Source organism: Papio anubis, chromosome 12, assembly GCF_008728515.1.
Source record: "Papio anubis isolate 15944 chromosome 12, Panubis1.0, whole genome shotgun sequence".
In the NCBI taxonomy this organism is placed as follows: Eukaryota; Metazoa; Chordata; class Mammalia; order Primates; family Cercopithecidae; genus Papio; species Papio anubis.
The window spans coordinates 78,905,467-78,917,985 of record NC_044987.1 but is presented as its reverse complement, the minus strand read 5'-3'; the positions used below and the strand labels follow the sequence as shown (position 1 = coordinate 78,917,985).

Genomic DNA, 12,519 nt, shown 5'->3' with positions numbered 1-12,519 from the left:
CTTTATATGTCAAAGCCAAAAACTGGAAACAACCCAGATACTTTTCCTGGTTAAACCATGGTCTGTCAGTCATGTATCAGTGGTATATCAGTGTATATCAGTGGTATATTGGTGGCACATCCACGGAACAGAACTCACCAGGAACAGAGGAATGAACTATAAACAGACAACCTGAATGGATCTCAAAGCCAATCTTAAAAGGTCACATACTTTGCCATTCCACTTAGATAACATTGTTGAAATGACAACATTTTGCAGATAGAAAACATATTAATAGTTAGTTGTCAGGGGCTGGGGGTGGCGGAAGGGAGAGGGGTGGGTATGACTCTGAAGGGGCTGAACAAGGGAGATCTTTGTGGAGATGGGAGAGTTCTGTATCTTGATTGTGGTGGTGATTGTGTAAGATTCTCACAAATTTACACAAGTGAGAAAAGGATACAGAACAATACTCACACAGTCAGTTGCCTGGTTCTGAAACTGTCCTATAGTTATGTAACGTGTAAACATTGGAGAAAACCAGGTGAAAGGGATCTCTCAGTTCTATCTTTACATGGGATCTCTCAGTACCATCTTTGCAACTTCCTGCAAATCTATCATTATTTCAAAATTTTAAAAAATGTTTTAAATGACCTACTTGTAAAGAGCAGAGCAGTGGCTAAATGAACACTTAGTCAATATCAGCTCTCATTACTATTATTTTATTTTCATTATTACTTCATACAAGTCATCTTAGTTAATGCCCACAATAAACTTGTTATCACAAGTTTTTAAAAAATGCCCATTTTACAGGTGGAAATAGTGAAACTCAGACATATTAGATAGTCTAAGTTTGCATACCCAGAAAGACCTAGGAATTAAAAAGGCCAAGTTCATGGACTTCCCCCAAACATTCAAGTATGAAGACCAGTAAGATAAAAATCTTTGCCCACATCAAGCTTTATAACATATGGGAGCAATGACAAAAATATAATTCATATTCAAGTGGAATGTCACATACTGTGTAAGTTCTATGGGAGGACAGGAAATGGAGGAATAAAAAATTCTGAGGTGATCTAGGAAGGCTTCCTAGAGGAGGTGGCATTTGGAATTGTTTTGAGGATTGAGTAGGAGCTTAGTAGGTGTGGGAGAAGGCAGTGATGCAGGAAAGGATATTCCAGGCAAAGAGAACCTGATCATTAAGCAGTGGGAGTGCTTAGAGAACAGTGACAAGCCCAAGGTGGCTGAAGCAGCTGGCATGTGATCAGAGGAAGATGCAGATGAAGGACAAGCAGAGGATAGTCAATGAAGATGGGCACTGAATGAGCAACAAATCAATATTGAATCAATCAAAGGGATGAATATGGGCACCTCTATGTGGCCTACTTCAAGCTAGATTCAATGATGATCCAAACATATGTGGATGCTGGCCATGCAGATGCTATTCTGGGAGGGAAGATCAATAAGTGTGATAGGTGTCAGGACTTAACTGTGGATTGGACTTGTTTCCTTAGCTTTCGCTCATTGTGGCCTCCATAGCCTGCCTTGGAAGCTGAATGGCCAATGTCTAAAGTGCATGTGAAATTCTAACAGTGTACACAACAAGCAGCCAGCTTTCTGTATATGCTGAAAAGCCAGGCAGAACTCTGCAGTGGGTCTTGGGGTCCCAGGAAGCAAAGAGATCTTCCATTTCAGGACCTCAAGATGAAGTTTCTCAGGGTCCTACCAAAGCTCAGCCCTAGTAGATCCTGAAGGCAAACCCCTACTTTTTGTGGGTTATAGGATCCCACAATGGTTGTTCTGGATGTTGGAATTTTATCTTTCAAGTCCTGATCCCTATCACACTTACACTAATTGATCTTTCCCCCTAGACAATAACATCCGCATGGTCAGGATCTACATCTGTTTGGGTCATCATTGAATCCAGCTTGAAGCAGGCCACATAGGGGTGCCCATACTCAGCTCCCTTTGATAGATCCAATATTGATTTTTTGGTCATCTGCTATTCTCAGATTAGAGGTGAGGAAATAAGACAGTTCCTAAGTAGAGAAGAGACACCCATGGCACATTGCACACAGGGCAATGACAGCGCCTGACCATCTCAAGAAAAAAGAATGAGAAACTATCCTGGACTGTGACGAAAGAAGGCAGTCACATCTGCATAGCTTATCCTAACAACTGTGAAGGTGATGCCCCATTCTCAAGGAGAATAGACACTGTTGATCATGCCATCCCTAGATTGTTAATGGGGCTACATTGAGAAACAAGGTATGTTTCCATCACAGCAAACACATCACAGTGGTGACAATGAGACCTGTAACATTTCTGCTAAGGTCACGAGTGAAAATGGGATGCAACACAACTTCAACATTAGAAAAATATTAAAGAATAATACATTTGTGCTCATTAGCCAAAATAGCAATATGCTTTCCACAATTCAACTGCTAGGGCCCTAAAGTGAATTATTTGAAGAACTAGACCCTAAAGATTCTGGGTAGGAAGTTTTTAAAGTATTTCATCAGTATGTCTGTATTCAAGTGGAGATAAAAGAAGCCCAACTAAGATGGACAGAACGACTGTGGATTAAGCATGAATCTCTAGAAAGGCCTATCTTGAAGATAAATCTTGACTCAAGATTTGGAAGAACTAAGGTGACCCTGATGGATAGTGGAATGAATCACATGTAAAATTCCTTAAATAAAAATGTATTGACTTAAAGTAAAAACCATAATGGTGGTATTTGGTGGTTTGTGGGTTTTTGCAGTCAGGATTGTTGCTCAAATACCTTCCTCATCTATCCATATCTGCCTTGGTTTGCCTTTACCACACTGTCCCCCAGGGCCTGGTTCAGTTGATGCTTTTGGAAAATGGATTTTGAGCTATCAAAGAAAGCTCTTCCAGATATAAACTCAAGTGTCTGAAGCAAGAATTGGATAAAAGGAGCAACTGAAAAGGACATAAGAGATCCTCTGGGATAATTGCTTTCAATCTGGGTTTCCTGGAGCTTAAAGGTTCTGCAGAGATGCCTGGGGTGCGGGGAGCTGGGAGGCAGGCCTGGGTAAGGGGGATGCTAAAGTGGCAAGGCTCAGAGTCTCCACCTTCCAACCAAAAGAGCTCAATGTGACCTTTTTCACCCACTGAAGTTCCAAATATGTTAGGAGAAAGGTTCCAAGGTTTAAGGTTTAAAACCCACTAAGCTAGTCCAACACCATCATCATATCATAATTTTAAAAATAGCTGATTTTGAGTGTTTAGTGTGTGCCAGGCACCGCTATAAATGCTTTACATGCATTACCTCATCTAATCCTCGCAGCAACTCTAAAAGGTAGGTACTATTATTATCTCAGTTTTACAGAGGAGAAAACGTCGGCACAGTGGTTAAGTAATTTGACCAATGCTTGCAGATCACAAGTGAGGAAGCCTAGCTTGGGACCCACACACCTGGTTCCTGAGCCTACACAATTCACCACTGCGTGAGACTGAGACTGAGGAAATTGAGGCACAGAGAGAGGCAGGAACTTGCCCCAGGCCCTACGGTGAGCTCAGGGCTGAGCCTAGGCTGGAATCCCGCCTCCTGAGCCCTCTCGCATGCTTCTTCCTCCTGACATTCCCCTTCCCTCTCTCCTTCTCTACCCTACAGTGTGCCTTCTCGAACCAACTTACAGGTGGCTTTAAATAGACCATCCCTTGGTTATCAAGCATCTGTGTTCCCACACTGGGAGCAGCTGAAGGAGATAGAGCTGTGATGGCTGATCGGCTTCTGGGCCCCCGTTCTGAAAGCTGCTATGGCTCTCTCTTGGCCGGAGCCTCACTTCCCAATGGCTGCTCTAGATACGTAGAGGCCCTTCGCCATTTGCATGCTGTCTGTCTGTCTGTCTATCCAGGCTCACCTACACATGCTTTTGCTATTGTGGATATGGATATGCCCTGTTCCTTTGACCATGCCATTCCCACTGCTGGGAATCCCTTTCCCGCTTTGTCAGCCTGGCATACTCCTCCTCAAATGTCCTTTTTCCAGGGCCCTGACCTTCCTGACCTCCCTTCCAAGGCAGAATCAACCACACCTTCCCCAGCACTCTCCACATCACAGCACAGATCACTCTGTATTGTAACCACTGATTGAATTTATTTCTTTGATTAAAAATCATGTAGGTGGTCCCATTTTTCCTTTGGTAAAATCAGGATAGCTCCTACAATCTGCCTCGGGTTAAGCTGGGAGATTTTTTTTGTTTGGTTGGTTGGTCGGTTGTTTTTTTGTTTGCTTTTTTGTCTTCCTAAAATTCTGTCATTAAACTGATAAACTGTTTTGTAACCAATATCATCTTAGGATTCAAGAAACAGAAGACTTCTCTGTCTCTTTCTAGACTGTGAGCTCACCTGGGTTGAGGGCCATGATTCAATATCTCTGGACCCCCAGCAGCCAGCACAGAGGAGGCACAGAGGAAGCACCAGGTATGGTGAGTCATGGTGCTCTGGGACTGGACGGTGCCCTCTGTGCCCAGATCTCTACGGGAGGCATCCCAGAGGCCTAGGAGAGTCCCAGCCATCTACCTATTGCCCACTGGGTTCACGAAACTACCTTATGATATATGGAAAGAAACATGGGCAAGGACAGCAGGCTTCTTTTTCCCCCCCTAACCTGGCACAAATGAGGCTGACCAAGCCCAGCAAGATTCCAAACCACATCACACCCCATGCTCTGACTCCTTTCTTTTTTCTTAGAGGTAGCTACAATCGTTGGCTAGTTCCTAGCAGTTAGCTCTCTCAAATTCTCTATTTGTAAGAGAATTTTCCAGCAGAACTTCCACCATTTTCTATCCTTTTTCATTCTGCCTCCAATGACCTCCTAGGCCCTCCAACCTATGTCTCCAGTGGTAGTTATGTACCACTTCTTCTCTTTGAACCTCAGCCTTATACATATGAGGATCTTAGACTTGATAGGGTCTAGCAGGTTACACAGGACTTTGCTTATCATTTTCCTTTTCTCTGCCTATGGTAGACATTACTAATCAATCACAGCATGCTTGCCTTCAGAATTCATCTCCAGGAAGCCACTGCCAAGTGGGTTGGCTCATGAACTGGGTCATTTTTGCAGCTCTGGGCCTAGATGCCCTCTAAGGGAACCTCTAATCAGAGATCTTTGGGCAAAACACCCATATACCAGATTGTTTTGGATACTCCCAAATTTATATAATTTTAAATTTCTCTTTAATAAAAGCAATTTGTAAAATGGATGAGTAATTCAGGATTTTGTGGGAGCAGGAGGAGGAACATTTGACCAACCACTGGACTCTGGGCCCAACAGATGTACCTTTGAAATGGCCTGAAATAGTTGACCAGGAATTTGGCCTTTCTGTCAGGTGACCCAAGTCAGGGAAGAAAGGAATAGAACTGGTCGGATATTCATTCATTCATTTCTTTCACAAACATTTACTAAGCACCTATTATATGCTAGACACTGATCTAAGGGCAGGAGATTTGCAGATGAAGATAGTGACAGCCCTCATGGTTGACCAGGTACTAGACCTAATGGCACTCTATTTGCATATCACATTTAATTTTTTATGGCCTCAATTTTGGCACATTTCCCTTACTGAAGCTAATTGGCCTCCATAATCTATACTCTTTCTTGCTTAGTACAGTGGAACCTTAAGATAGAACGAGCCTGGATTCCTGAATCATTGGGTGCAGAAGAGCTATCCACTGACCAGAAATGTTAGCCTTGGACTAAAATGTGAATGAGAACTAAATTTCCATTGTGTTTGTGCCTTTATACATTGTGGTACCTTCTTGTTATGGAAGCTTGTGTTATCCTAATTAGCACATTTTCTGTGTGCAGTCAGTGTCATTGTGATTTTAGTCTGGAAATGTCTTTGTAGCTCTGTTGCTTACTTTCAGAAGAGTTCTTGGAATTGGGTACCCAAAGGAAGTGTTCATCAGCCATGAATCCACCCTTGAAGTCAGGTGCTTTTAACCCAGACTGTAAGAGTTTTCTATGAGGACTAAAAAGCCCTGATAAAATGAACTTTCAGTCTTTTAAAGAAAAATGTGATGCTTCCCAGAGAAATTCCCAAGCACCATGTTCTGTTCCTGGGAAATCAGTCTGGGTACAGGACAATCTTTTAGGCAGCCAGAAGCCCTTCTTCTGGGTTTCAGTGACAACTGGCTGTGGCTCTCCAAGGGTGCAGGCACAGTAACAACCACCTGGCAAAGGGAAATTAGCAAGTCCTGGAAGCCCCACCCCCCGGTCAGGTCAACAGCACGAGTCAGAGTGCCACAGAAATAAATATATCCCATTCATAGAGCTTTCCGTTTAACAGCTTTCAAAGTCATAAAGTCTGCATAAGGCCAAAAGATACAATTGTCCAATTAGAGGTTTTATCTAGGAAAACACATATTTTCAAAGATATTGTTTGGTCCCCATGCCAGGATCATAGCTGGGCTGGTTTAATGTGCTGGACCTCTGGGTTTTATAGTACTTTCCACTTAAGTGAGACAGGATAGACAGGAGCCTTCTCAGAGACTCCTGTCTCCAAGGTAGGGTCCAAGAGGGGTCTAGAGATGCTCAACGCCAATCATTCACATGAAAATTCCAGAAAAGCTAGAATCTACCTAGACCAGGTCATGTAGGAGGGGAATAACAACTAACATTTATTGGGTGCTTACTATTTACCCTTACTGAGTTCCAGGTTCTGTTCTAAATGCTTAACACATATCATTGCACTTACTCTTTATTATTGCCTTACAACAAAGTGTGTATTTCCTTCCCATCTTCCAGAAGAGAAAAGCAAGGCTTGGAAAGGTAAATCAACATACTCAAGGTGATCTGGCTCAGTGAGTAGTAGGGTCAAGGTTTGAACTTAGGTCTAGTGATTCTAAAACACTTCAACCTCTATACTCAGTTGCCACCCATGACTGTCAGGGCCCTTTCTTCCTCTCTGTCCAGCTGCTTGAGCTGTGTTATGAAGGGCAGATAGATGAAGACCAAGGAAGGCCTTGTCATTAGCAGTGGGAACCACTGAAGGGAACTAGGCCTGGGAGAGAATCCCTAATATTTGCCAGAAACCATGTTAAGCATGTACTTAAATTATCATGCTGAATTCTCATAATAGTCCTGCAAAATAAGTCTTATCATATCCATTTGACAATTGAGACAACTGAGGCTTAGAGAGGTTAAAAACTTTCCCAAGGCCACACAGCTCAGAGGTGGTGGAGAGTCTGCCTGAATAGATTCCTTGCTCAGAAACATTAAGTCAGGCACTGAGCTTACCCACCTACATACTCATCATATAGCTTTTATTTTTGGGAGGGATTTCTTTTTTGTCAAATTCTGGCTCTACCTGTATACATTCCACTGATCACTTCCCTGATAGTCCTGGATGTGGAAACTTACACACACACACACACATTGACATTTAGGCCACTTACTAGCTGAGTAATCTTGGGTGTGTGAACGTGTCCCTAAACCTCTCAGAGGGGTTTCTGCTCTCCTGGGACTCACTACTTAGACCAAAGGCAGCAAACTTTTCCTGTCGAGAGCCAGAGGGTAGATATTTTAGGTTTTAGGGCCATCCACTCTGCATGGCAACTACTCAACCCTGCCCTGTAGTGCAAAAAACAGCCATAGATAATGTATTATCAATGCTATGGCCAGATTTGGCACACGAGCCTAAGTATGCAGACCCCTGACCTAGATGGTCAACATATTTCACACATAAGTGTTAGATTCCCATTTTGTAAGTACTACAAATGGGAGGTGTTACTGTACTCAGAGTATATACTAGGAAGAACTGATCTCCAGGGGATGGTGGCTGGATAATGTCACAATGTCACCACAGGGCAGGGCCAGGACTGGAGTCTAGGCATCCCGCTCTCCCACTGGGACTCGCCCCCTGCATAAGTGGCCTCCTTGATCACCAGGGAATCTCCCAAGTCGATGTCCCTTCTAAAGGCTCAATGACATCAGGCTGCACTCAGAGAGCAGCCCAGGACGTCTGCAACTGCCTGGCTTAACCTCTGACTGGGGCCAAAAGCCTTCCACTAGCAAATCACTGGCTCATTTCTCTCCAGCAGGGCCTGGCTCACGGCACCTTCTGGAAAGCCGTTACAGCAGCTACAGCAGCACACGCAGCATTAATTTATGAAAATCTCAGCTTGTAAAAGCCCAGCTCGCAGGCAGAGCTGGAGGAGGCAGAGGCACTCTGCACTGGAGATGCGTGAACTGCTATTTGCTTCTCTTACAGCCACAAAAGGAAATGCTGGCGAGGGCTTCAGAGAAGGGGTGGTGGGGAGGGGACGCTGCTGGATTTAATAGCAGGAATACGAGTCATTTGTCTTATTGTAAAATAGATGTGTGTTTGGAAGCAGAAAATGCTCTGGATCCTTTCTTTCCTCCCCTTGCAGGCATGAAAAGCCTTGAGCAAAACAAAATGCTGCTGATTTTGAGTCTATTTTGGGCGCCTGTCGCTGATTGTCTGCTTCCGAGGCCTGTGCACATGCTGCCTTCTCAAAGAATGGTTTTAACGAATTGAAATGGAATGAATGAGCATCTTGCTCCTGCTGCTGCTGCCACCATTGGAACAGAAAGTAGCCCCCAAAGGTGGGGCCTGGTCCATGGCTCCTCTATTCTTCCCTCTCACCCCAGATGCCCACCCAACCCACACCCCCATCCACACAGCGCTTGCTGGCGCCCGAGTTAGGCTGCTCACCCTATGCCAGGAAGCTATTTACCAAAGGAAATAACTCTGATAAAGGGGCTAAAAATAGGCAGCAGTGATGGAAAACATTTTGTTGAGAGATCTGCTGACAAGAGGGGAAACAGAGCTGTGAAAAAGATAGGTGGTGAAGGACACAGAGGGAGAAGTGGCTACACTGCGCATCTAGGGGGCCCAGGAGGAGCCAGGTCAGGGCCCAGAGGCCAGGTGGCTCACACGGATGGCTGCGCCCTTGTGGCAGATCTTCCCTGTCAGTGGCCCCACCTTTGTGGTATTTCACCCAGCCTTAGAAAAGTGAAGGGGTGCGAGCCAACAGGTTCCTTCGCCAGGTGGGTATCTGAGGACAGGTATCTGAAAAGCAGCACCATGAAGGAAGCAAACAGAACACTGATGGAGGCTGACCACACATTCGGCTTTTGCCAGTTAGCAACACACCGACATTGGACAAGCTGCTTAACCTCTCTGAGCCTCAGTTTCCTCATGTGATAAATAAAGATACGGTTAGACCCATGTCATATGGCTGTGGTGATAATCCATGCACACTATTTACCAAACAGTGGCATTATTCAGGTCATTCAGCCTTTTACAAACATGGATTGAGGGCTTTCTTTGTGCAAGGCACTTCCTGGCACCCAGGGATTCCTTGATGAAAAAGACAAATTCCTGCTGTAAGATACTTTAATTCCTTAGTGAACACAGGAGAGAAGGGGAAACTGTCCTTAGAAATATATACCCAGCACCACTCACCCTAAGACAGCCAAATGGAAGGACCCCAGGACTCCTTCCCGGGCCACAGATGCATCCATTCCATCCAGTGCTGTGTGTCTGCTATGCACTGTGTACTAAAGAGGGAATGATGAGAAAGGCTCAGGGTTCCCTTCTGAAGCACACAGACTGGTAGAGAAGACAGGGACGGAAACAGATATATGTTATTCACATGAAAAGGACCATACAGAGTTAGGTTTAAGAGCTCTCTTTGGGAGCAGCAGATCTTTGAAATTTCCAGGCACTGGAATGTGTAAGTTTTACAACGAGCTAAATCATATTCATGTATTTGCATAAATTAATAAACAGCAATTATATATTATAGCAATTTCTAAGTAATATCCCCAAATAACTATCTCAATATACCAAAATAGTAACAATGGTTATTTCTGGGTGGTGGAATTATGGGTGATTTGTCTTTCTCCCCAAATTCTCTACAATTAGTATGCATTATTTTTGTAATAGAAAAACAAACAAATAAAACATTAGTAAGAAGCAAGCTGTTTCAAAATACCCTGCAGATGGGAAATCTGTTCACTTGCCTTGGATTCGGCTGAGAGCCTCTCTATGACTTCAAGAACCTTCAAAAGTTTGAAGTAGCTTGAAAACAGGTTTTTGCATTAGAATGTGGCAAGGCTGCCCAGTCTCTGGCCAAGTGGGTCTGATCCCTCACCTGTTTATTTTGTGGCTGAGGATCAGAAAGGAGTGTGCTAGCTTGGAATGGGGAGTGTAGACAGAGGAGGACCCATTCCACAAATGGCTGTGTGCAAAGGGCACTTAGGCCTGGATTTGAGCACTTTCTCCACCATATACTAGATGTGAGATCTTAGGCCAGTCATTTCACTCCTTTGAGCCTCAGATTCCTCATTCTGTATGACTTAAAGAAGCCATCCTGAACCACCCCAGGCTCCACAGGGCATCTCTAGAGTCCACACCATAATCTGCTCAGCCCTCTGTGTTACAATGGCCTCTTTGCTAGGAGCAACTTAAAACCAGGGAACACACCTTGTCCACGGCTGTGACTCCCTTACCTCTCGTAGTGCCTGCTACAGTCACCTTCAAAACACATTTGCTGAATGAATGACTGAATGAATGAGATGCCAAAGCTCACGCTAGGCCCTGTAGCTGCAGAGATGAATGACGTGGATCCCTGGCCATCAGGAGCTCCCACTTTAATTGAAACTCAGTCTTCCTAACACAATAAAGATGATGACCAATGCCTTAAAGGGCTTATGTGCAAAGAGAAACTAGAAGAATGGGGAAGAAAAGGTGAATTTCCCCAGGGGTGTCCAAGGAGGAACTTGTATAGGGGGGTAGAATCTGAGCACAGTCTGGAAAAATGAGTAGAGCTTCTCCTGAGGGTACAGAGACAAGGCAGGCAAAGGTGTGCGGTGGAGCAGGAGTGTGCACAGCAAGGAAGAGGCAGGAGCAAGGCTAGGGCCAGGTGTGGAGTACCTTGGATGGGAAAACAGTGGGTCTGACTGGCATTCTGGCTGCTGTAGGAGCCCAGGCAGGCTTAGGAGGAGAGCTGATGGGCTTCTTTCTCATTGCGATGGCAAGAGCAAGCATCTACCGCCTGTGCTAGATGCCAGCCTTGCCCAGCATGCTTCCACCTGCCCATCAGGAGGGCAAGGCAATAGGACCAGTTTGGGGTTAATCACTGCTAAATCTAGTCTTCCACAAACAACCCCTCTAATTTAAACCAGCATCTGTGAGAAGGGCCAGCTTTGGCAGGGGCCTTGAGGAATGTGGACATGATTAACTTCTGCCAGTTGCAGCAAATTAACTGCAAAAAGAACATCCTGACAGCACCCCGGATCTTAAGTGCAGCCAACCCTTGAAGATGCAGGCTGATTGCTTTGCCTGGACTGAAAGTGCAAAGCTGTGTCTTTACTGGGCACTTCCCATTAGGAAGTACAGGGGCACCAGCTAAGCTCCATCCCTCCTCACGACCTTCGCCTGTGCTGTTCCCTCAGCAGGAAACCCTTTCGCCCAATTGAGTATGGTTGACCTGTTCTGACCTTTCAAGTCCTGCTTCAAATGTTGTTTCCTTTGTGATGACTTCCCTGACTCTCCATCTAAGGTGGCTTTGCTATTCTCCCCACACTCATCACTTTCTATTCTACCATTCTATTTTCTACTTTTTAAAGGGTTTATTTTCTTGCATGGTTGTTCATTTCCTTTCTCTCTACCTAATTCTAACTGGACCTATGCTCCACGGTAGCAGGAACCTTGTCTTGCTCACAGCTATATTCACTATGTTTGGCACTTAATAGTTGATGAATAAAAATAAATTGGATGGAAGGAAGGAAGTAAAGAAGGAAAAAGAGGGGGTTTCTAATACAATGGCTCCAGAATGGCCACCCCAGCACTTAGCCCCACTGCCCTGAGAAGATAGCTCATTAGCCATGAGCCCACAGAAAACCTCTAGGCCAGGGCCAGGAGTGTTGGAGCCCCAGGGACAACATAGGCCAGGAATCTGATGCTAAAGGAAGAATAAGGGACAAGAGAGGGAATTAACATTTATTGAGCACCTACTGTGTGCCAGGCCTGTGGTTACTGAATGAAACTTCTCATTTTACAGATGAGGGGGGCTGTAGATAATAAAAATATCTAACATTTATTCTTGCACCTGGGCTAATCACATTGCATATATTTTCCCAATAAGTTTGGGAGGTAAGCATGATCACTGCTGACATTTCGTAAGCAGGGAGAACTAGGAATGATCAGGAACTTGCTCGGTTTTATACAACTAGCTAGTGGCAAAGCCAGGATCAGAACTTGGGTCTTTCCAACTCTTGTCCAACATCCTCTTTTGATAGAAAATGTCCTTCACCCTATCATGATGGCTGGTTTGGCCCTGCCCTGCAGCCAGCTCTCCAGGGAAGTTGCTGGAAGGAGCCCTGCCCCAGGCCATGATTCTAGGCAGACTTCAGACAATCCCCAGTCATCCACCAACTGCTCAGCAGGCCAGTTAATTGGCTTGCCACCCCCAAGTGCTGAAAGCACTTGGGCCGCCTGACACAGCGCCCCTGCCAAGAGCCGCCCACAGACACAGACAGGT

At 44.9% G+C, this 12,519-nt stretch overlaps 1 protein-coding gene and 1 non-coding gene across 2 annotated transcripts in view; one reads left to right on the top strand and one right to left on the bottom strand.

Annotated features, from left to right (window-relative positions):
• NAV2 (neuron navigator 2) overlaps nt 1–12,519 on the bottom strand; it is a 768,631-nt gene that overhangs the window by 519,538 nt on the left and 236,574 nt on the right. The window lies entirely within an intron of this gene.
• On the top strand, nt 2,167–2,301 carry LOC116269899. Its single transcript, XR_004177709.1, has one exon. It is a non-coding gene; the product is annotated as a small nucleolar RNA SNORA1 (small nucleolar RNA).